This window comes from Vespula vulgaris, chromosome 21 (genome assembly GCF_905475345.1).
Source record: "Vespula vulgaris chromosome 21, iyVesVulg1.1, whole genome shotgun sequence".
In the NCBI taxonomy this organism is placed as follows: domain Eukaryota; kingdom Metazoa; phylum Arthropoda; class Insecta; order Hymenoptera; family Vespidae; genus Vespula; species Vespula vulgaris.
Window position 1 is genome coordinate 4,002,337 of NC_066606.1, and position 22,664 is coordinate 4,025,000.

General features: G+C 27.1%; 1 long non-coding RNA gene across 2 annotated transcripts in view; it reads left to right on the forward strand.

Annotated features, from left to right (window-relative positions):
• The first annotated feature begins 333 nt into the window (after positions 1-333).
• LOC127071442 (uncharacterized) overlaps positions 334-22,664 on the forward strand; it is a 41,506-nt gene continuing 19,175 nt past the window's right edge. The window contains exons 1-3 of one of the 2 annotated variants that reach the window (XR_007785053.1): positions 334-2,279; positions 8,507-8,930; positions 15,102-17,154. This is a non-coding gene — a long non-coding RNA (uncharacterized LOC127071442). The remainder of the gene's footprint in view (positions 2,280-8,506; positions 8,931-15,101; positions 17,155-22,664) is intronic. The other variant, XR_007785054.1, reaches the window with a different exon arrangement.

The window sequence follows — 22,664 nt, forward strand, 5'->3', positions numbered from 1 at the left end:
AAAGAAAAGAAGAAGAAAAAAACAGTTAAGAAGATTAAGAAAGAAATTTCATGTTTATTTCCCAATATCTTCAATTATGATTGATTTATAAAGACAATAAGAATAATAATAACAATAATAATAACAACAATAATATGAAGAAGAAGAAGAAGAACAAAGTATCTTGGTATATTCAATTTTGCTTTCTTGTTCTTATGTGGTATATGTAGCTAGTACAATGTAAATTTTAATGTGGGATTTTATTTAAACGTGTCATTTAATGCGTATTATGATTAATATGCATTATTCATACACATATCAATGTATGTGTATTTAAATGAATATAGAATTTATACCTCGTTGACAAATTAAATTTACAATATTGAAATAAGGGTGTCACGATCAGGTACACGCATCACGTTCGATCGTCGACGATCTTTCAATATATAAAATATATCGATACCAAACGATATTACATTTGTTAAAAGGCATATACGTATTACGTACATACGCGTACACGTGCATACAGAAAAATTGAGAAAAAAATAGCAAAATAGAGCGAGGAAGAGAGAGAGAGAGAGATGAAAGTTCATTGTTTACGAGGAAGGACATCTGTCCTAACAAACGGAGTTTTCGATGAGGTCTCGTATTTTTCTATTCCTGTTGCTTTCTTTTATTTTTTGATTTTGATTATTTAACTAATTAAATTATTAAAATTTTAATATATATATATATATATATATATATATATATATATACACATATATATATATATATAATATTATCACACTGAAAGAAAAAGAGAATGTTTATACCATTTACTAGCTGACGTATACAAAGCAAATCTTATTACAATGTTTATATGTTTCTATATAAGCTGAAATATCTAAATACAACTTATGTTATTTACTTTCTGTCGAATATCGTATGAGATCAGTCTTTCGGCAACCACCGAGTTGGAAACTTGAAAGATCCCGTTTAAACATACGTTTGTAAATAGATAGATATGTATATATGTACATATGTACATAACTAGACACAATATACACACCCTCACACTCATACACAAAGTATATAGCAGTCTTTCTCTTGGGTATTGCTTGAGATTTTATTATATTGTATAGACAGTAACGAGCAACCTTTGTTCTGCAATGAGCCAAAATTAAATATCTGATATTGTTATTTATAGAATTCATTATGAACTAAAAATGCTTATATTGATTAAAAAAGGAATTAATGCTTGATAGAAAAAGAAAAATTACACATTATTGAAGGGTATTTGTTATTTTCGGCATCAATTTACAATGAAATGTTTTCTATAATTCCATTGATTTTTTATTAGCAATACTTTTAATGTGTACGCATAAATGTATGTATATATATTTTTGTAATGGAACGAAATCTATTAGTTGTTTATTTTTAATTAGATATATGATTCTACTTCTCGTTAATAAACTTTACATTATTATATTGGAAGATACATTGGAAGATATTGAAATAAACTCTAATACAATCTTTTATTCGTTTGTCGTTAAAGTTACGAGTTTTGATAAATGATTTCGATACTTCGGTTAATAGTTAAAATGCGTTTCAACTGGCCGTAGATAACAAAGCTCTTCACAAATGTATCAACGTAAGATGTAATACCAGTGATTAAGAAATTCACTAATTAGAGTCGACTATTGTCATTTTTCGATGCAAAATGTAAGTTGTAATTGCATTGATACGTACATGAATACGTATATGATAATGTTTTTTTATAAACCCTGAGTTACTCATTTCTGATACAGATTCAGATATATACAGATATATATATGTATTATATATTATATATAATATGTATATATATATACAGAGAGAGAGAGAGAGAGAGAGAGAGAGAGAGAGAGAGAGAAAGAAAGGGTAAACGAATCGAGAATTGAATGAAACAAAGAACGATATCGAGATTAAATTGAAAAGAAACTTTGTTAGCTCTTGACAAAAAGGCATTCGATAAGGAAGCATTAGCCGTCCAAAGTACAATTATATCAAAGACCTATTCAAATGAAAGACGATTACATAGGTATCCTATTATGATACCTTATACTTCTTATTATTCATATAAAAGAAAAGAAGAAGAAAAAAAACAGTTAAGAAGATTAAGAAAGAAATTTCATGTTTATTTCCCAATATCTCCAATTATGATTGATTTATAAAGACAATAAGAATAATAATAACAATAATAATAACAACAATAATATGAAGAAGAAGAAGAAGAACAAAGTATCTTGGTATATTCAATTTTGCTTTCTTGTTCTTATGTGGTATATGTAGCTAGTACAATGTAAATTTTAATGTGGGATTTTATTTAAACGTGTCATTTAATGCGTATTATGATTAATACGCATTATTCATACACATATCAATGTATGTGTATTTAAATGAATATAGAATTTATACCTCGTTGACAAATTAAATTTACAATATTGAAATAAGAGTGTCACGATCAGGTACACGCATCACGTTCGATCGTCGACGATCTTTCAATATATAAAATATATCGATAGCAAACGATATTACATTTGTTAAAAGGCATATACGTATTACGTACATACGCGTACACGTGCATACAGAAAAATTGAGAGAAAAATAGCAAAATAGAGCGAGGAAGAGAGAGAGAGAGAGATGAAAGTTCATTGTTTACGAGGAAGGACATCTGTCCTAACAAACGGAGTTTTCGATGAGGTCTCGTATTTTTCTATTCCTGTTGCTTTCTTTTATTTTTTGATTTTGATTATTTAACTAATTAAATTATAAAAATTTTAATATATATATATATATATATATATATATATATATATAATATTATTACCCTGAAAGAAAAAGAGAATGTTTATAGCATTTACTAGCGGGCGTATACAAAACAAATCTTATTACAATGTTTATATGTTTCTTTATCAGCTGATGTATCTAAATACACCTTATCTTATTTACTTTTGGTCGAATATCGTATGATATCAGTCTTTCCGCAACCATGGAGTTGGAAACTTGAAAGATCCCGTTTAAACATACGTTTGTAAATAGATAGATATGTATATATGTACATATGTACATAACTAGATACATAATATACACACCCACACACACATACACAAAGTTTATAGTAGTCTTTCTCTTGGGTATTACTTGAGATTTTATTATATTGTATAGACAGTAACGAGCAACCTTTGTGCTGCAAGGAGCCAAAATTACATGTCTGATATTGTTATTGATACAATTCATTATGAACTAAAAATGTTTAAATTGATTAGAAAAGAAATTAAAACTTGATAGAAAAAGAAAAAATTTTACATTATTGAAGGGTATTTGTTATTTTCGGCATCAATTTACAATGAAATGTTTTCTATAATTCCATTGATTTTCTATTAGCAATACTTTTAATGTGTACGCATAAGTGTATGTATATATATTTTTGTAATGGAACGAAATCTATTAGTTGTTTATTTTTAATTAGATATATGATTCTACTTCTGGTTAATAAACTTTACATTATTATATCGGAAGATACAATGGAAGATATCGAATTAAACTCTAATACAATGTTTTATTCGTTTGTCGTTAACGTTAAGACTTTTGATAAAAGATTTCAGTACTTCGGTTAATAGTTAAGATGCCTTTCAACTGTCCGTAGATAACAAAGCTCTTCACTAATGTATCAACGTAAGATGTAATACCACTGATTAAGAAATTCACTAATTATAGTCGACTATTGTCATTCTTCGATGCAAGATGTAAGTCGTATTTGCATTGATACGCAGATGAATACGTATATGATAATGTTTTTTTTATAAACCCTGAGTTACTCATTTCTGATACAGATTGAGATATATACAGATATATATATATATATATTATATATTATATATTATGTATATATAAATACAGAGAGAGAGAGAGAGAGTGAGAGAAAGAGGAAGGGTAAACGAATCGAGAATTTTGAATAAAACATGGAACGATATCGAGATCAAATTGAAAGGAAACTTTGTTAGCTTCTTGACAAAAAGGCACTCTATAAGGGAAACATCAGCCATCCAAAGTACAATTATATCAAAGACCTATTCAAAGGAAAAACGATTACATAGGTATCCTATTATGATACCTTATACTTCTTATTATTCATATAAAAGAAAAGAAGAAGAAAAAAAACAGTTAAGAAGATTAAGAAAGAAATTTCATGTTTATTTCCCAATATCTTCAATTATGATTGATTTCTAAATACAATAAGGATAATAATAACAATAATAACAACAACAATAATATGAAGAAGAAGAAGAAGAAGAATAAAGTATCTTGGTATATTCAATTTTGCTTTCTTGTTCTTATGTAGTATATGTATCTAGTACAATGTAAATTTTAATGTGGGATTTCATTTAAACGTGTCATTTAATGCGTATTATGATTAATATTTATTATTCATACACATATGAATGTATGTATATTTAAATGAATATAGAATTCATACCTCGTTGACAAATTAAATTTACAATATTGAAATAAGGGTGTCACGATCAGGTACACGCATCACGTTCGATCGTCGACGATCTTTCTATATATAAAATATATCGATACCAAACGATATTACATTTGTTAAAAGGCATATACGTATTACGTTCATACGCGTACACGTGCATACAGAAAAATTAAGAAAAAAATAGCAAAATAGAGCGAGGAAGAGAGAGAGAGAGAGAGAGATGAAAGTTCATTGTTTACGAGGAAGGATGTCTGTCCTAACAAACGGAGTTTTCGATGAGGTCTCGTATTTTTCTATTCCTGTTGCTTTCTTTTATTTTTTGATTTTGATTATTTAACTAATTAAATTATTAAAATTTTAATATATATATATATATATATATATATATATATATATATATATATACACATATATATATATATATAATATTATCACACTGAAAGAAAAAGAGAATGTTTATACCATTTACTAGCTGACGTATACAAAGCAAATCTTATTACAATGTTTATATGTTTCTATATAAGCTGAAATATCTAAATACAACTTATGTTATTTACTTTCTGTCGAATATCGTATGAGATCAGTCTTTCGGCAACCACCGAGTTGGAAACTTGAAAGATCCCGTTTAAACATACGTTTGTAAATAGATAGATATGTATATATGTACATATGTACTTAACTAGACACAATATACACACCCACACACACATACACAAAGTATATAGTAGTCTTTCTCTTGGGTATTGCTTGAGATTTTATTATATTGTATAGACAGTAACCAGCAACCTTTGTTCTGCAATGAGCCAAAATTAAATATCTGATATTGTTATTTATAGAATTCATTATGAACTAAAAATGCTTATATTGATTAAAAAAGGAATTAATGCTTGATAGAAAAAGAAAAAATTACACATTATTGAAGGGTATTTGTTATTTTCGGCATCAATTTACAATGAAATGTTTTCTATAATTCCATTGATTTTTTATTAGCAATACTTTTAATGTGTACGCATAAATGTATGTATATATATTTTTGTAATGGAACGCAATCTATTAGTTGTTTATTTTTAATTAGATATGTGATTCTACTTCTCGTTAATAAACTTTACATTATTATATTGGAAGATACATTGGAAGATATTGAAATAAACTCTAATACAATCTTTTATTCGTTTGTCGTTAAAGTTACGAGTTTTGATAAATGATTTCGATACTTCCGTTAATAGTTAAAATGCGTTTCAACTGGCCGTAGATAACAAAGCTCTTCACAAATGTATCAACGTAAGATGTAATACCAGTGATTAAGAAATTCACTAATTAGAGTCGACTATTGTCGTTTTTCGATGCAAAATCTAAGTTGTAATTGCATTGATACGTACATGAATACGTATATGATAATGTTTTTTTATAAACCCTGAGTTACTCATTTCTGATACAGATTCAGATATATACAGATATATATATGTATTATATATTATATATAATATGTATATATATATACAGAGAGAGAGAGAGTGAGAGAGAGAGGGTGTGAGAGAGAGAGAGAGAGAAAGAAAGGGTAAACGAATCGAGAATTTGAATGAAACAAAGAACGATATCGAGATTAAATTGAAAAGAAACTTTGTTAGCTCTTGACAAAAAGGCATTCGATAAGGAAGCATTAGCCGTCCAAAGTACAATTATATCAAAGACCTATTCAAATGAAAGACGATTACATAGGTATCCTATTATGATACCTTATACTTCTTATTATTCATATAAAAGAAAAGAAGAAGAAAAAAAACAGTTAAGAAGATTAAGAAAGAAATTTCATGTTTATTTCCCAATATCTTCAATTATGATTGATTTATAAAGACAATAAGAATAATAATAACAATAATAATAACAACAATAATATGAAAAAGAAGAAGAAGAACAAAGTATCTTGGTATATTCAATTTTGCTTTCTTATTCTTATGTGGTATATGTAGCTAGTACAATGTAAATTTTAATGTGGGATTTCAATTAAACGTCATTTAATGCGTATTATGATTAATATGCATTATTCATACACATATGAATGTATATATATTTAAATGAATATCGAATTTATACCTCGTTGACAAATTAAATTTACAATATTGAAATAAGGGTGTCACGATCAGGTACACGCATCACGTTCGATCGTCGACGATCTTTCTATATATAAAATATATCGATACCAAACGATATTACATTCGTTAAAATGCATATACGTATTACGTACGTACGCGTACACGTGCATACAGAAAAATTAAGAAAAAAATAGCAAAATAGAGCGAGGAAGAGACAGAGAGAGAGAGAGATAGGTGAAAGTTCATAGTTTTCGAGGAAGGACGTCTGTCCTAACGAACGAAGTTTTCGATGAGGTCTCGTATTTTTCTATTCCTGTTGCTTTCTTTTCTTTTTTTGATTTTGATTAATTAATTAATTAAATTATAAAAATTTAAATATATATATATAATATTATTACCCTGAAAGAAAAAGAGAATGTTAATAGCATTTACTAGCGGGCGTATACAAAGCAAATCTTATTACAATGTTTATATGTTTCTTTATCAGCTGATGTATCTAAATACACCTTATCTTATTTACTTTCTGTCGAATATCGTATGAGATCAGTCTTTCGGCAACCACCGAGTTGGAAACTTGAAAGATCCCGTTTAAACATACGTTTGTAAATAGATAGATATGTATATATGTACATATGTACATAACTAGATACATAATATACACACCCACACACACATACACAAAGTATATAGTAGTCTTTCTCTTGGGTATTACTTGAGATTTTATTATATTGTATAGACAGTAACGAGCAACCTTTGTGCTGCAAGGAGCCAAAATTACATGTCTGATATTGTTATTGATACAATTCATTATGAACTAAAAATGTTTAAATTGATTAGAAAAGAAATTAAAACTTGATAGAAAAAGAAAAAATTACACATTATTGAAGGGTATTTGTTATTTTCGGCATTAATTTACAATGAAATGTTTTCTATAATTCCATTGATTTTTTATTAGCAATACTTTTAATGTGTACGCATAAATGTATGTATATATATTTTTGTAATGGAACGAAATCTATTAGTTGTTTATTTTTAATTAGATATATGATTCTACTTCTCGTTAATAAACTTTACATTATTATATTGTAAGATACATTGGAAGATATTGAAATAAACTCTAATACAATCTTTTATTCGTTTGTCGTTAAAGTTACGAGTTTTGATAAATGATTTCGATACTTCGGTTAATAGTTAAAATGCGTTTCAACTGGCCGTAGATAACAAAGCTCTTCACAAATGTATCAACGTAAGATGTAATACCAGTGATTAAGAAATTCACTAATTAGAGTCGACTATTGTCGTTTTTCGATGCAAAATCTAAGTTGTAATTGCATTGATACGTACATGAATACGTATATGATAATGTTTTTTTATAAACCCTGAGTTACTCATTTCTGATACAGATTCAGATATATACATATATATATATGTATTATATATTATATATAATATGTATATATATATACAGAGAGAGAGAGAGAGAGAGAGAGAGAGAGAGAGAGAGAGAGAGAGAGAGAAAGAAAGGGTAAACGAATCGAGAATTTGAATGAAACAAAGAACGATATCGAGATTAAATTGAAAAGAAACTTTGTTAGCTCTTGACAAAAAGGCATTCGATAAGGAAGCATTAGCCGTCCAAAGTACAATTATATCAAAGACCTATTCAAAGGAAAGACGATTACATAGGTATCCTATTATGATACCTTATACTTCTTATTATTCATATAAAAGAAAAGAAGAAGAAAAAAAACAGTTAAGAAGATTAAGAAAGAAATTTCATGTTTATTTCCCAATATCTTCAATTATGATTGATTTATAAAGACAATAAGAATAATAATAACAATAATAATAACAACAATAATATGAAAAAGAAGAAGAAGAACAAAGTATCTTGGTATATTCAATTTTGCTTTCTTGTTCTTAGGTGGTATATGTAGCTAGTACAATGTAAATTTTAATGTGGGATTTCAATTAAACGTCATTTAATGCGTATTATGATTAATATGCATTATTCATACACATATGAATGTATATATATTTAAATGAATATCGAATTTATACCTCGTTGACAAATTAAATTTACAATATTGAAATAAGGGTGTCACGATCAGGTACACGCATCACGTTCGATCGTCGACGATCTTTCTATATATAAAATATATCGATACCAAACGATATTACATTTGTTAAAAGGCATATACGTATTACGTACATACGCGTACACATGCATACAGAAAAATTAAGAAAAAAATAGCAAAATAGAGCGAGGAAGAGAGAGAAAGAGAGAGATGAAAGTTCATTGTTTACGAGGAAGGACGTCTGTCCTAACAAACGGAGTTTTCGATGAGGTCTCGTATTTTTCTATTCCTGTTGCTTTCTTTTCTTTTTTTGATTTTGATTAATTAACTAATTAAATTATAAAAATTTAAATATATATATATATATCTATATATATAATATTATTACCCTGAAAGAAAAAGAGAATGTTTATAGCATTTACTAGCGGACGTATACAAAGCAAATCTTATTACAATGTTTATATGTTTCTATATAAGCTGAAGTATCTAAATACACCTTATCTTATTTAATTTTGGTCGAATATCGTATGAGATCAGTCTTTCGGCAACCACTGAGTTGGAAACTTGAAAGATCCCGTATGAACATACGTTTGTAAATAGATAGATATGTATATATGTACATATGTACATAACTAGTCACAATATACACACCCACACACTCATACACAAAGTATATAGTAGTCTTTCTCTTGGGTATTGCTTGAGATTTTATTATATTGTATAGACAGTAACGAGCAACCTTTGTTCTGCAATGAGCCAAAATTAAATATCTGATATTGTTATTGATAGAATTCATTATGAACTAAAAATGTTTAAATTGATTAGAAAAGAAATTAAAACTTGATAGAAAAAGAAAAAATTTTATATTATTGAAGGGTATTTGTTATTTTCTGCATCAATTTACAATGAAATGTTTTCTATAATTCCATTGATTTTCTATTAGCAATACTTTTAATGTGTACGCATAAGTGTATGTATATATATTTTTGTAATGGAACGAAATCTATTAGTTGTTTATTTTTAATTAGATATATGATTCTACTTCTGGTTAATAAACTTTACATTATTATATTGGAAGATACAATGGAAGATATCGAATTAAATTCTAATACAATCTTTTATTCGTTTGTTGTTAACGTTACGACTTTTGATAAAAGATTTCACTACTTCGGTTAATAGTTAAAATGCCTTTCAACTGGCCGTAGATAACAAAGCTCTTCACTAATGTATCAACGTAAGATGTAATACCACTGATTAAGAAATTCACTAATTATAGTCGACTATTGTCATTCTTCGATGCAAAATGTAAGTTGTAATTGCATTGATACGTACATGAATACGTATATGATAATGTTTTTTTATAAACCCTGAGTTACTCATTTCTGATATAGATTGAGATATATACAGATATATATATATATATTATATATTATATATTATGTATTATGTATATATAAATACAGAGAGAGAGAGAGAGAGAGAGAGAGAGAGAGAGAGAAAGAGGAAGGGTAAACGAATCGAGAATTTTGAATAAAACATAGAACGATATCAAGATTAAATTGAAAGGAAACTTTGTTAGCTTCTTGACAAAAAGGCACTCTATAAGGGAAACATCAGCCATCCAAAGTACAATTATATCAAAGACCTATTCAAAGGAAAGACGATTACATAGGTTTCCGATTATGATACCTTATACTTCTTATTATTCATATAAAAGAAAAGAAGAAGAAAAAAAACAGTTAAGAAGATTAAGAAAGAAATTTCATGTTTATTTCCCAATATCTTCAATTATGATTGATTTATAAAGACAATAAGAATAATAATAACATTAATAATAACAACAATAATATGAAAAAGAAGAAGAAGAACAAAGTATCTTGGTATATTCAATTTTGCTTTCTTGTTCTTATGTGGTATATGTAGCTAGTACAATGTAAATTTTAATGTGGGATTTCAATTAAACGTCATTTAATGCGTATTATGATTAATATGCATTATTCATACACATATATATATTTATATACACGTATATATATTTAAATGAATGTCGAATTTATACCTCGTTGACAAATTAAATTTACAATATTGAAATAAGGGTGTCACGATCAGGTACACGTATCACGTTCGATCCTCGACGATCTTTCTATATATAAAATATATCGATACCAAACGATATTACATTTGTTAAAAGGCATATACGTATTACGTACATACGCGTACACGTGCATACAGAAAAATTGAGAAAAAAATAGCAAAATAGAGCGAGGAAGAGAGAGAGAGAGAGATGAAAGTTCATTGTTTACGAGGAAGGACGTCTGTCCTAACAAACGGAGTTTTCGATGAGGTCTCGTATTTTTCTATTCCTGTTGCTTTCTTTTATTTTTTGATTTTGATTATTTAACTAATTAAATTATTAAAATTTTAATATATATATATATATATATATATATATATATATATATATATATAATATTATCACACTGAAAGAAAAAGAGAATGTTTATACCATTTACTAGCTGACGTATACAAAGCAAATCTTATTACAATGTTTATATGTTTCTATATAAGCTGAAATATCTAAATACAACTTATGTTATTTACTTTCTGTCGAATATCGTATGAGATCAGTCTTTCGGCAACCACCGAGTTGGAAACTTGAAAGATCCCGTTTAAACATACGTTTGTAAATAGATAGATATGTATATATGTACATATGTACATAACTAGTCACAATATACACACCCACACACTCATACACAAAGTATATAGTAGTCTTTCTCTTGGGTATTGCTTGAGATTTTATTATATTGTATAGACAGTAACGAGCAACCTTTCTTCTGCAATGAGCCAAAATTAAATATCTGATATTGTTATTGATAGAATTCATTATGAACTAAAAATGCTTATATTGATTAAAAAAGGAATTAATGCTTGATAGAAAAAGAAAAAATTACATATTATTGAAGGGTATTTGTTATTTTCGGCATCAATTTACAATGAAATGTTTTCTATAATTCCATTGATTTTTTATTAGCAATACTTTTAATGTGTACGCATAAATGTATGTATATATATTTTTGTAATGGAACGAAATCTATTAGTCGTTTATTTTTAATTAGATATATGATTCTACTTCTCGTTAATAAACTTTACATTATTATATTGGAAGATACATTGGAAGATATTGAAATAAACTCTAATACAATCTTTTATTCGTTTGTCGTTAAAGTTACGACTTTTGATAAATGATTTCGATACTTCGGTTAATAGTTAAAATGCGTTTCAACTGGCCGTAGATAACAAAGCTCTTCACAAATGTATCAACGTAAGATGTAATACCAGTGATTAAGAAATTCACTAATTAGAGTCGACTATTGTCGTTTTTCGATGCAAAATCTAAGTTGTAATTGCATTGATACGTACATGAATACGTATATGATAATGTTTTTTTATAAACCCTGAGTTACTCATTTCTGATACAGATTCAGATATATACAGATATATATATGTATTATATATTATATATAATATGTATATATATATACAGAGAGAGAGAGAGAGAGAGAGAGAGAAAGAAAAAGGGTAAAGGAATCGAGAATTTGAATAAAACAAAGAACGATATCGAGATTAAATTGAAAAGAAACTTTGTTAGCTCTTGACAAAAAGGAATTCGATAAGGAAGCATTAGCCGTCCAAAGTACAATTATATCAAAAACCCATTCAAACTAAAGAAGATTACATATGTATCTGATTATGATACCTTATATTTCTTATTATTCATATAAAAGAAAAGAAAAAGAAAAAAAAACAGTTAAGAAAAGTAAGAAAGAAATCTCATCTTTATTTCCCAATATCTTCAATTATGATTGATTTCTAAATACAATAAGGATAATAATAACAATAATAACAACAACAATAATATGAAGAAGAAGAAGAAGAAGAATAAAGTATCTTGGTATATTCAATTTTGCTTTCTTGTTCTTATGTAGTATATGTATCTAGTACAATGTAAATTTTAATGTGGGATTTCATTTAAACGTGTCATTTAATGCGTATTATGATTAATATGTATTATTCATACACATATGAATGTATGTATATTTAAATGAATATAGAATTCATACCTCGTTGACAAATTAAATTTACAATATTGAAATAAGGGTGTCACGATCAGGTACACGCATCACGTTCGATCGTCGACGATCTTTCTATATATAAAATATATCGATACCAAACGATATTACATTTGTTATAAGGCATATACGTATTACGTACATACGCGTACACGTGCATACAGAAAAATTAAGAAAAAAATAGCAAAATAGAGCGAGGAAGAGAGAGAGAGAGAGAGAGATGAAAGTTCATTGTTTACGAGGAAGGACGTCTGTCCTAACAAACGGAGTTTTCGATGAGGTCTCGTATTTTTCTATTCCTGTTGCTTTCTTTTATTTTTTGATTTTGATTAATTAACTAATTAAATTATAAAAATTTTAATATATATATATATATATATATATATATATATATATAATATTATTACATTGAAAGAAAAAGATAATGTTTATACCATTTACTAGCTGACGTATACAAAGCAAATCTTATTACAATGTTTATTTGTTTCTATATAAGCTGAAATATCTAAATACACTTTACGTTATTTACTTTCTGTCGAATATCGTATGAGATCAGTCTTTCGGCAACCACCGAGGTGGAATGTTGGAAGATCCCATATAAACATACGTTTGTAAGTAGATACATATGTACATAACTAGATACAGAATATACACACCCACGCACACATACACAAAGTATATAGTAGTCTTTCCTTGGGTATTGCTTGAGATTTATTATATTGTACAGACAGTAACGAGCAACCTTTCTTCTGCAATGAGCCAAAATTAAATATCTGATATTGTTATTGATACATTATGAACTAAAAATGTTTAAGTTGATTAAAAAGAAATTAATACTTGGTAGAAAAAGAAAAAATTACACATTATTGAAGGGTATTTGTTATATTCGGCATCAATTTACAATGAAATGTTTTCTATAATACCATTGATTTTTTATTCGCAATACTTTTAATGTGTACGCATAAATGTATGTATATATATTTTTGTAATGGACCGAAATCTATTAGTTGTTTATTTTTAATTAGATATATGATTCTACTTCTCGATAATAAACTTTTCATTATTATATTGGAAGACACAATGGAAGATATCGAATTAAACTCTAATACAATCTTTTATTCGTTTGTCGTTAACGTTAAGAATTTTGATAAAAGATTTCAATTCTTCGGTTAATAGTTAAAATGCCTTTCAAATGGCCGTAGATAACAACGCTCTTCACAAATGTATCAACGTAAGATGTAATACCACTGATTAAGAAATTCACTAATTATAGTCGACTATTGTCATTCTTCGATGCAAAATGTAAGTTGTAATTGCATTGATACGTACATGAATACGTATATGATAATGTTTTTTTATAAACCCTGAGTTACTCATTTCTGATACAGATTGAGATATATACAGATATATATATATATATTATATATTATATATTATGTATATATAAATACAGAGAGAGAGAGAGAGAGAAAGTGGAAGGGTAAACGAATCGAGAATTTTGAATAAAACATAGAACGATATCGAGATTAAATTGAAAGGAAACTTTGTTAGCTTCTTGACAAAAAGGCACTCTATAAGGGAAACATCAGCCATCCAAAGTACAATTATATCAAAGACCTATTCAAAGGAAAGACGATTACATAGGTATCCTATTATGATACCTTATACTTCTTATTATTCATATAAAAGAAAAGAAGAAGAAAAAAAACAGTTAAGAAGATTAAGAAAGAAATTTCTTGTTTATTTCCCAATATCTTCAATTATGATTGATTTATAAAGACAATAAGAATAATAATAACAATAATAATAACAACAATAATATGAAAAAGAAGAAGAAGAACAAAGTATCTTGGTATATTCAATTTTGCTTTCTTGTTCTTATGTGGTATATGTAGCTAGTACAATGTAAATTTTAATGTGGGATTTCAATTAAACTTCATTTAATGCGTATTATGATTAATATGCATTATTCTTACACATATGAATGTATATATATTTAAATGAATGTCGAATTTATACCTCGTTGACAAATTAAATTTACAATATTGAAATAAGGGTGTCACGATCAGGTACACGTATCACGTTCGATCCTCGACGATCTTTCTATATATAAAATATATCGATACCAAACGATATTACATTCGTTAAAAGGCATATACGTATTACGTACATACGCGTACACGTGCATACAGAAAAATTAAGAAAAAAATAGCAAAATAGAGTGAGGAAGAGAGAGAGAGAGAGAGAGATGAAAGTTCATTGTTTACGAGGAAGGACGTCTGTCCTAACAAACGGAGTTTTCGATGAGGTCTCGTATTTTTGTATTCCTGTTGCTTTCTTTTATTTTTTGATTTTGATTAATTAACTAATTAAATTATAAAAATTTTAATATATATATATATATATATATATATATATATATAATATTATTACACTGAAAGAAAAAGAGAATGTTTATACCATTTACTAGCTGACGTATACAAAGCAAATCTTATTACAATGTTTATATGTTTCTATATAAGCTGAAATATCTAAATACAACTTATGTTATTTACTTTCTGTCGAATATCGTATGAGATCAGTCTTTCGGCAACCACCGAGTTGGAAACTTGAAAGATCCCGTTTAAACATACGTTTGTAAATAGATAGATATGTATATATGTACATATGTACATAACTAGACACAATATACACACCCACACACTCATACACAAAGTATATAGTAGTCTTTCTCTTGGGTATTGCTTGAGATTTTATTATATTGTATAGACAGTAACGAGCAACCTTTGTTCTGCAATGAGCCAAAATTAAATATCTGATATTGTTATTTATAGAATTCATTATGAACTAAAAATGCTTATATTGATTAAAAAAGGAATCAATGCTTGATAGAAAAAGAAAAAATTACACATTATTGAAGGGTATTTGTTATTTTCGGCATCAATTTACAATGAAATGTTTTCTATAATTCCATTGATTTTTTATTAGCAATACTTTTAATGTGTACGCATAAATGTATGTATATATATTTTTGTAATGGAACGAAATCTATTAGTTGTTTATTTTTAATTAGATATATGATTCTACTTCTCGTTAATAAACTTTACATTATTATATTGGAAGATACATTGGAAGATATTGAAATAAACTCTAATACAATCTTTTATTCGTTTGTCGTTAAAGTTACGACTTTTGATAAATGATTTCGATACTTCGGTTAATAGTTAAAATGCGTTTCAACTGGCCGTAGATAACAAAGCTCTTCACAAATGTATCAACGTAAGATGTAATACCAGTGATTAAGAAATTCACTAATTAGAGTCGACTATTGTCATTTTTCGATGCAAAATGTAAGTTGTAATTGCATTGATACGTACATGAATACGTATATGATAATGTTTTTTTATAAACCCTGAGTTACTCATTTCTGATACAGATTCAGATATATACAGATATATATATGTATTATATATTATATATAATATGTATATATATATACAGAGAGAGAGAGAGAGAGAGAGAGAGAAAGAAAGGGTAAACGAATCGAGAATTTGAATGAAACAAAGAACGATATCGAGATTAAATTGAAAAGAAACTTTGTTAGCTCTTGACAAAAAGGCATTCGATAAGGAAGCATTAGCCGTCCAAAGTACAATTATATCAAAGACCTATTCAAATGAAAGACGATTACATAGGTATCTTATTATGATACCTTATACTTCTTATTATTCATATAAAAGAAAAGAAGAAGAAAAAAAACAGTTAAGAAGATTAAGAAAGAAATTTCATGTTTATTTCCCAATATCTTCAATTATGATTGATTTATAAAGACAATAAGAATAATAATAACAATAATAATAACAACAATAATATGAAAAAGAAGAAGAAGAACAAAGTATCTTGGTATATTCAATTTTGCTTTCTTGTTCTTATGTGGTATATGTAGCTAGTACAATGTAAATTTTAATGTGGGATTTCAATTAAACGTCATTTAATGCGTATTATGATTAATATGCATTATTCATACACATATGAATGTATATATATTTAAATGAATATCGAATTTATACCTCGTTGACAAATTAAATTTACAATATTGAAATAAGGGTGTCACGATCAGGTACACGTATCACGTTCGATCCTCGACGATCTTTCTGTATATAAAATATATCGATACCAAACGATATTACATTCGTTAAAATGCATATACGTATTACGTACGTACGCGTACACGTGCATACAGAAAAATTAAGAAAAAAATAGCAAAATAGAGCAAGGAAGAGACAGAGAGAGAGAGATAGATGAAAGTTCATTGTTTTCGAGGAAGGACGTCTGTCCTAACGAACGAAGTTTACGATGAGGTCTCGTATTTTTCTATTCCTGTTGCTTTCTTTTATTTTTTGATTTTGATTAATGGACTAATTAAATTATAAAAATTTTAATATATATATATATATATATATATATATATATATATATATATTACACTGAAAGAAAAAGAGAATGTTTATACCATTTATTAGCTGACGTATACAAAGCAAATCTTATTACAATGTTTATATGTTTCTATATAAGCTGAAGTATCTAAATACACCTTATCTTATTTACTTTTGGTCGAATATCGTATGATATCAGTCTTTCCGCAACCACCGAGGTGGAATGTTGGAAGATCCCATATAAACATACGTTTGTAAATAGATACATATGTATATATGTACATATGTACATAACTAGATACATAATATACACACCCACACACACATACACAAAGTATATAGTAGTCTTTCTCTTGGGTATTACTTGAGATTTTATTATATTGTATAGACAGTAACGAGCAACCTTTGTGCTGCAAGGAGCCAAAATTACATGTCTGATATTGTTATTGATACAATTCATTATGAACTAAAAATGTTTAAATTGATTAGAAAAGAAATTAAAACTTGATAGAAAAAGAAAAAATTTTACATTATTGAAGGGTATTTGTTATTTTCTGCATCAATTTACAATGAAATGTTTTCTATAATTCCATTGATTTTCTATTAGCAATACTTTTAATGTGTACGCATAAGTGTATGTATATATATTTTTGTAATGGAACGAAATCTATTAGTTGTTTATTTTTAATTAGATATATGATTCTACTTCTGGTTAATAAACTTTACATTATTATATTGGAAGATACAATGGAAGATATCGAATTAAATTCTAATACAATCTTTTATTCGTTTGTTGTTAACGTTACGACTTTTGATAAAAGATTTCACTACTTCGGTTAATAGTTAAAATGCCTTTCAACTGGCCGTAGATAACAAAGCTCTTCACTAATGTATCAACGTAAGATGTAATACCACTGATTAAGAAATTCACTAATTATAGTCGACTATTGTCATTCTTCGATGCAAAATGTAAGTTGTAATTGCATTGATACGTACATGAATACGTATATGATAATGTTTTTTTATAAACCCTGAGTTACTCATTTCTGATACAGATTGAGATATATACAGATATATATATATATATATTATATATTATATATTATGTATATATAAATACAGAGAGAGAGAGAGAGAGAGAGAGAGAAAGAGGAAGGGTAAACGAATCGAGAATTTTGAATAAAACATAGAACGATATCGAGATTAAATTGAAAGGAAACTTTGTTAGCTTCTTGACAAAAAGGCACTCTATAAGGGAAACATCAGCCATCCAAAGTACAATTATATCAAAGACCTATTCAAAGGAAAGACGATTACATAGGTATCCTATTATGATACCTTATACTTCTTATTATTCATATAAAAGAAAAGAAGAAGAAAAAAAACAGTTAAGAAGATTAAGAAAGAAATTTCATGTTTATTTCCCAATATCTTCAATTATGATTGATTTATAAAGACAATAAGAATAATAATAACAATAATAATAACAACAATAATATGAAAAAGAAGAAGAAGAACAAAGTATCTTGGTATATTCAATTTTGCTTTCTTGTTCTTATGTGGTATATGTAGCTAGTACAATGTAAATTTTAATGTGGGATTTCAATTAAACGTCATTTAATGCGTATTATGATTAATATGCATTATTCTTACACATATGAATGTATATATATTTAAATGAATGTCGAATTTATACCTCGTTGACAAATTAAATTTACAATATTGAAATAAGGGTGTCACGATCAGGTACACGTATCACGTTCGATCCTCGACGATCTTTCTATATATAAAATATATCGATACCAAACGATATTACATTTGTTAAAAGGCATATACGTATTACGTACATACGCGTACACGTGCATACAGAAAAATTAAGAAAAAAATAGCAAAATAGAGTGAGGAAGAGAGAGAGAGAGAGAGAGATGAAAGTTCATTGTTTACGAGGAAGGACGTCTGTCCTAACAAACGGAGTTTTCGATGAGGTCTCGTATTTTTGTATTCCTGTTGCTTTCTTTTATTTTTTGATTTTGATTAATTAACTAATTAAATTATAAAAATTTTAATATATATATATATATATATATATATATATATATATATATATATAATATTATTACACTGAAAGAAAAAGAGAATGTTTATACCATTTACTAGCTGACGTATACAAAGCAAATCTTATTACAATGTTTATATGTTTCTATATAAGCTGAAATATCTAAATACAACTTATGTTATTTACTTTCTGTCGAATATCGTATGAGATCAGTCTTTCGGCAACCACCGAGTTGGAAACTTGAAAGATCCCGTTTAAACATACGTTTGTAAATAGATAGATATGTATATATGTACATATGTACATAACTAGACACAATATACACACCCACACACTCATACACAAAGTATATAGTAGTCTTTCTCTTGGGTATTGCTTGAGATTTTATTATATTGTATAGACAGTAACGAGCAACCTTTGTTCTGCAATGAGCCAAAATTAAATATCTGATATTGTTATTTATAGAATTCATTATGAACTAAAAATGCTTATATTGATTAAAAAAGGAATCAATGCTTGATAGAAAAAGAAAAAATTACACATTATTGAAGGGTATTTGTTATTTTCGGCATCAATTTACAATGAAATGTTTTCTATAATTCCATTGATTTTTTATTAGCAATACTTTTAATGTGTACGCATAAATGTATGTATATATATTTTTGTAATGGAACGAAATCTATTAGTTGTTTATTTTTAATTAGATATATGATTCTACTTCTCGTTAATAAACTTTACATTATTATATTGGAAGATACATTGGAAGATATTGAAATAAACTCTAATACAATCTTTTATTCGTTTGTCGTTAAAGTTACGACTTTTGATAAATGATTTCGATACTTCGGTTAATAGTTAAAATGCGTTTCAACTGGCCGTAGATAACAAAGCTCTTCACAAATGTATCAACGTAAGATGTAATACCAGTGATTAAGAAATTCACTAATTAGAGTCGACTATTGTCATTTTTCGATGCAAAATGTAAGTTGTAATTGCATTGATACGTACATGAATACGTATATGATAATGTTTTTTTATAAACCCTGAGTTACTCATTTCTGATACAGATTCAGATATATACAGATATATATATGTATTATATATTATATATAATATGTATATATATATACAGAGAGAGAGAGAGAGAGAGAGAGAGAAAGAAAGGGTAAACGAATCGAGAATTTGAATGAAACAAAGAACGATATCGAGATTAAATTGAAAAGAAACTTTGTTAGCTCTTGACAAAAAGGCATTCGATAAGGAAGCATTAGCCGTCCAAAGTACAATTATATCAAAGACCTATTCAAATGAAAGACGATTACATAGGTATCTTATTATGATACCTTATACTTCTTATTATTCATATAAAAGAAAAGAAGAAGAAAAAAAACAGTTAAGAAGATTAAGAAAGAAATTTCATGTTTATTTCCCAATATCTTCAATTATGATTGATTTATAAAGACAATAAGAATAATAATAACAATAATAATAACAACAATAATATGAAAAAGAAGAAGAAGAACAAAGTATCTTGGTATATTCAATTTTGCTTTCTTGTTCTTATGTGGTATATGTAGCTAGTACAATGTAAATTTTAATGTGGGATTTCAATTAAACGTCATTTAATGCGTATTATGATTAATATGCATTATTCATACACATATGAATGTATATATATTTAAATGAATGTCGAATTTATACCTCGTTGACAAATTAAATTTACAATATTGAAATAAGGGTGTCACGATCAGGTACACGTATCACGTTCGATCCTCGACGATCTTTCTGTATATAAAATATATCGATACCAAACGATATTACATTCGTTAAAATGCATATACGTATTACGTACGTACGCGTACACGTGCATACAGAAAAATTAAGAAAAAAATAGCAAAATAGAGCAAGGAAGAGACAGAGAGAGAGAGATAGATGAAAGTTCATTGTTTTCGAGGAAGGACGTCTGTCCTAACGAACGAAGTTTACGATGAGGTCTCGTATTTTTCTATTCCTGTTGCTTTCTTTTATTTTTTGATTTTGATTAATGGACTAATTAAATTATAAAAATTTTAATATATATATATATATATATATATATATATATATATATATATTACACTGAAAGAAAAAGAGAATGTTTATACCATTTATTAGCTGACGTATACAAAGCAAATCTTATTACAATGTTTATATGTTTCTATATAAGCTGAAGTATCTAAATACACCTTATCTTATTTACTTTTGGTCGAATATCGTATGATATCAGTCTTTCCGCAACCACCGAGGTGGAATGTTGGAAGATCCCATATAAACATACGTTTGTAAATAGATACATATGTATATATGTACATATGTACATAACTAGATACATAATATACACACCCACACACACATACACAAAGTATATAGTAGTCTTTCTCTTGGGTATTACTTGAGATTTTATTATATTGTATAGACAGTAACGAGCAACCTTTGTGCTGCAAGGAGCCAAAATTACATGTCTGATATTGTTATTGATACAATTCATTATGAACTAAAAATGTTTAAATTGATTAGAAAAGAAATTAAAACTTGATAGAAAAAGAAAAAATTTTACATTATTGAAGGGTATTTGTTATTTTCTGCATCAATTTACAATGAAATGTTTTCTATAATTCCATTGATTTTCTATTAGCAATACTTTTAATGTGTACGCATAAGTGTATGTATATATATTTTTGTAATGGAACGAAATCTATTAGTTGTTTATTTTTAATTAGATATATGATTCTACTTCTGGTTAATAAACTTTACATTATTATATTGGAAGATACAATGGAAGATATCGAATTAAATTCTAATACAATCTTTTATTCGTTTGTTGTTAACGTTACGACTTTTGATAAAAGATTTCACTACTTCGGTTAATAGTTAAAATGCCTTTCAACTGGCCGTAGATAACAAAGCTCTTCACTAATGTATCAACGTAAGATGTAATACCACTGATTAAGAAATTCACTAATTATAGTCGACTATTGTCATTCTTCGATGCAAAATGTAAGTTGTAATTGCATTGATACGTACATGAATACGTATATGATAATGTTTTTTTATAAACCCTGAGTTACTCATTTCTGATACAGATTGAGATATATACAGATATATATATATATATATTATATATTATATATTATGTATATATAAATACAGAGAGAGAGAGAGAGAGAGAGAGAGAAAGAGGAAGGGTAAACGAATCGAGAATTTTGAATAAAACATAGAACGATATCAAGATTAAATTGAAAGGAAACTTTGTTAGCTTCTTGACAAAAAGGCACTCTATAAGGGAAACATCAGCCATCCAAAGTACAATTATATCAAAGACCTATTCAAAGGAAAGACG